Source organism: Sipha flava, unplaced genomic scaffold, assembly GCF_003268045.1.
Source record: "Sipha flava isolate LNK unplaced genomic scaffold, YSA_version1 174_pilon_pilon, whole genome shotgun sequence".
In the NCBI taxonomy this organism is placed as follows: domain Eukaryota; kingdom Metazoa; phylum Arthropoda; class Insecta; order Hemiptera; family Aphididae; genus Sipha; species Sipha flava.
Genome location: NW_020272000.1, coordinates 736,809 through 741,728, shown reverse-complemented (window position 1 = coordinate 741,728; position 4,920 = coordinate 736,809). Strand labels below are relative to the sequence as shown.

General features: G+C 37.2%; 1 long non-coding RNA gene across 1 annotated transcript; it reads left to right on the top strand.

Annotated features, from left to right (window-relative positions):
• Positions 1-3,853: 3,853 nt before the first annotated feature.
• Positions 3,854-4,613, top strand: LOC112680174. The gene is made up of 2 exons (XR_003148286.1): positions 3,854-4,517; positions 4,580-4,613. It is a non-coding gene; the product is annotated as an uncharacterized LOC112680174 (long non-coding RNA).
• Positions 4,614-4,920: the final 307 nt, after the last annotated feature.

Sequence of the window (4,920 nt, the reverse complement as noted above, 5' to 3'; positions counted from 1 at the left end):
TAAAAAATGTCTGATAGTGATTATGAGAGGAGAGAGATGTGATTTAAAAACGTTAGAGGAGAGGGCTTGAAGACAGGACAGAGAGTCAGTGGCGATGAGATATTTGTTTGAAGGTAAGGATGAAATTGTGTTGAGTGCTTCAATAATAGCGAAACATTCAACTGTGAAAGAAGATGCCGTGGGAGGTAGATTGTTAGAGAAGGAAATGTGGAACTCCGGGATGTAAAAAGAATATCCAGCTGATAGGGGAGAGACAGAACCGTCTGTGAAAATTAGGATGAAGAGCGGGAAGGTGTTATGAATGAAATCGAGAAAGATATTGTTCACATAATTGGGTGGTGCGGAAATCAGAAAGGTTCGCGAGTGATTTAGAAAGTTTTTATTTTGATGAGTGATAGGGGAAAAAAGTAAGGATTGGAAATTAGTTTCATATAATGGAAATTTGTTAGTTTGGATAATATAATTGCATGTGTCTGTAAGAGAATGCGCTATTAAGGCGAGAACTGGAAGTGTCTTTTGGACATATCGCCAAGAGTAATAGACGTCAAGGAAGGTATTGAAGATATAGGGTTCTTTGTTTGCTAACTGTTTGAGTAAGAATTTGCTGGCAAGTCATTTGGTTCTTATATGGAGTGGTTGGCAAGATGTTTCGACTTCAATAGCGGGAGAAGGAGTGGATCTTAAGGCACCTATAATGGATCTAAGACAAGAGATTTGTAATCTATTAAGTTTATTAAGGTGAGCGAGGGCAGAAGATCCAGAAAAGAAACAACAGTAATCAAACTTGGCGCGTATGACGGATTGGTAAATACGTATTAAGGTAGAGGGGTGTGAACCCCACCATGTATTGGCCACGGATCTTAGAAAGTTAGACCAGCGGGTTGCAAATATAGTTAAGTCGTGAAGATGAGGAGACCATCGAAGCTTAGGGTACATATTTAGACCTAAGTATGTATGGTTTGGAGCGTAGGGGATTGTGTAACCATCTATTGTTGTGGCATCAAACTGATGGTAGTGTCGTCTGGAGAAAATTAAGGACTTGCATTTTTCGGGAGCTATTGAGAAGAAGGAAGAAGATAGAACATTGTGTAAAGAATATAATGCGTCGTTAAGGGAGGCGATTGCAAAGTTGATTTGTCTATTGTGGGAGTAAATAACTATATCATCAGCATACATAAGACAACTGTGACCAGGAGAAATAAGACGATTAGCAATAAAACACATGTAAATATTAAAAAGAATTGAGCTCAGACAGCTGCCTTGTGGAAGACCGGTTGAAGTCGTACGTGTATTGGTAGCACCGAAGGGGGAGAGAAAATGTAAAGTTCTATGAGAAAAAAGATGAAAGATATAATTGGTGAAGGAGAGTGGGAGATTTAGCGCATTTAAGTGGGAGATTAAAAGAGGGATATTCACGGTGTCAAAGGCGCCGCGAACATCAATAAAGGTGGCAACGAGGTACTCTTTATTATTGAATGACTGATAAATATCACCAATAAAGTTGGCAAGGCAGTCTGTGGTGCCCCTACCTCGTCTGAAAGCGTACAGATTATTGGGAAGAATTGAGTTAGACTCTAACCACCAATCAAGTCTATTTTTAAAAATATGTTCGACAACTTTACAAAGTGAAAAAGATAAAGTGATCGGGCGAAATTAATTATTCGAGTGAGCTTTTGGAATGAGGATTACCTTTGTATTCGGTCCAGGATAAGGGGATTAGGTTAAAAACGATTAAATTATTGAGTATTTTGAGTAAAAGTTCTAATGCGTTAGTGGGTAGGTGTTTTAACATAAGAGGGGATATACAGTCGATGCCCGAGGCAGCGGATTTTCGCGAAGAAATTTCAGTGTTAAGTTCATTGAGGGTTAGTGGTAAACTTAGACAGTGAGAAGAAGGTAAGTGTAAATAGTTGAAGGATTGGGGGCAATTTCAGATTCCGAGGGAACATAATAGGGTGCAACTTTAGTGCAAAAATCATTAAACCATACATCGTTATGTGGACGGGAGAGTGGGTGAATGCTATTCCGAAAACGTTTGGCAGTACTCCAAAGTGAAGTGATGGACGAGGAAGGTTTGAGATTGTTACAAAATATTTTCCAGGAATTCGATTTCTTTAATTTAAGTAAACGAGTTGTATGCGAACAAGAGTTACTATATCTGTAAAAGTCATGAATGGAACCAGAGCGGCGGTATGTTTGGAATAGCTTATTACGACTTTTAACAGATTGGGTGCATGTGGAGTCCCACCATGGAGGCGAGGGGGGATAGAGTTTGTTATTTTTGTGTTTACGCTGGATGGATTGTTTGGCAGAGTCTATAACTATTTGGGTAAATTGATTGTAAGCTTCGATTGGGCTCGGTGTGTTATCAAAATGCGTAATGTTGTGGTTAATTAAGTCGGAAAATAAATTCCAATCGGCTCTATTAAGATTGAATTCTTGGGGTTCAGATGGGAAAGTTACGTCATTTGGAGTGAGATTTCTAGGAATATTAGTGGTGGTGTTTGTAGATAGTGAGATTAATATAGGGAAGTGGTCACTACCATGTGGCTCAGACAGGGTCGACCAGGACGAGGACCACATTATGTTAGGAGAACAGAAAGAAATGTCTATAGAAGAATTGGGGCAGTTGGGCCTACCTAAGTGGGTGGCAGTACCGGTGTTAAGAATATTAAGACCTAAGGAATTGATGGTATTGTAGATCATGTTCCCGCGTCTAGAAGCGAAGGATGAACCCCACGCGGGATTGTGGGCGTTAAAATCGCCTACGATGAAACAGTTGTTGCTGGTTAGTTGGAATAAGGATTCCCACAATGTTAAGGGTATATTGGAATCATTGGGGATGTAGCATGACCAGAAAGAGATGATGGGGAGATTTTTAAGGTTCAAAACTTCGATACCAATAATATCTATTTTATGATTATGAAAAGATTGTTTGACATTTCGCAGACATTTAAGGAGACATGTGTTGCAATTGCAGAGCCACCATAACCGTCAGGACGTCGGATCTAAAAAGATTGAAGTGTAGAATTTGAAAATTCCTGGTAGGAAGAAGCCAGGTCTCGGATAATAATGCTATGGAGCATTTTGAGTCAGATAAGAGATTCTGAATAGAGGGAGATCGAGCTGGGAGACTGCGGACATTCCATTGTAAAAAATTGATTAAGTCCATAGGTTTAATTTTGGAATTGGAATTTGGTTGTAAAAATCTACGAAAGGAAATGGAATGAGTTGACACTGAGATTAGTTAGGGTAGAGATATAGTAGGGAAATCGGGTATTGCTTAAAGAGCGAGAAGAGAAGATTCGATTAAATTTTGAAGAGAGCTAGGTGTTTGAGAATTAAGAAGAGCATTAATTAATGATTGTGTTAAATTGGTTGAAAGGGTATTTATCCATGTGAGGTCATTATTTTGGTTTGGAAGTTTTTTAACCGAGTGGCTTTTATGGACATATTCCAAAAATGAGCCATTGGGAAGGGAAAAGTTCTTTTGGGTAGGAAGTTTAAAATGTTGATTATGTTAAGAACAGGATGATTAGTAATAATATGTTGTAAATTCGGTGAGAATTGATCGTTGAGCGTGCTTGAAGAGTTTCGAGTTTGAGGAATTATGGTTCTTTTTGTATGTGACATTCTTGAAATTAGAGTCAGCGTGATGAGAAGAAGCAAGAGTAGATTTGATTTTATTCTGCCCAGGTTTTTGCCCGAGAAGGCGGTCGTTGCCGCTAGCCGGCAACGGCATAATTAAAATACTTTAATAGAATACGATAAAAGAACGTGACTTTAATGCGGTTAACTAGCGATAAAACGACCGTTAACGACAAGAGATAGGTCACGATTGAGGTCTTCATTAGTATCACACATTTTTTTAACGATTTTGAGTAAATAATAGTTAATAATAGTAATAGTAAATAATAATGACTGGGGATTCCCAGCTATAGGTAGAACACATTACATTGGTAGACCGCATATTGGAAGATAGCCTATAAAATATTACCTGAAACCATAGCCATGTTATTTGTTGAATTTACAATAGAATTTAAAGTTCATAAAATTCTTCTTCTTCTTCTTCTTTGTCTGGCCATTCTACTCCCTAAGAGTTTTAGCCGTCACTACAATATCCTGCCACTTTTATTTGATCTCTTGTCCGAGGCTTCGATATTTGTGATATCATAAAATTAGTTTTAATTAGGTAGGGTTGTTAGTCTTACACTTAACCCCTAACCTGGAGGACCAGACCTCCCCAGTCAACTAAGGCCAGGGAGGTTGCTATTGCAGCAACTAGTCCTGAGCGATGGGAGCGCCACTTTCCTTACGCCAGACTTAATTTATCACACGAAAAAATAAGATTAGAAGAGAAAGAAACTTATGTGATGTAAAAAAAAATAAACATATATTTTTTGTTTTATTTTCAGTGTTGTAACTAAACATAGAGGTTACTTAATGCAAACACTACTAGATAAAGAAGTATATGAATGGTTGTATGCTATAAATCCTCTTTTGGCTGGTCAGATTCGGTATGTTGTTATAAAATAATATGACTACTTAAGTACATATTATTCATTTGAAATGTTTATAGGTCAAAAACTTCACGGCAAATAATGCCCAACGGACAAAATCAAAAACCTGCATTTGTGTCTAATCCAATTGACACACACCAATAAATATCAAAAATCTAATATACATACAATATCTATATGTTCATTTGTTTTTAAATGTCCTAAAACGTTCATTTTTGTCACATTATAGCACTATCGTTTATCGATATATACCATTTAGTAATGTGCCATTAAAATATTGGGCTTTAAGTATGTATACTGCCAAAACACTGATTGCTTTTTAAAAAATGTTTAATAAATTTTAATTTTAAGACAGCGGTTGTGAAATAATCGGTTTAATGTTTTAAATTTTAAAATAAAT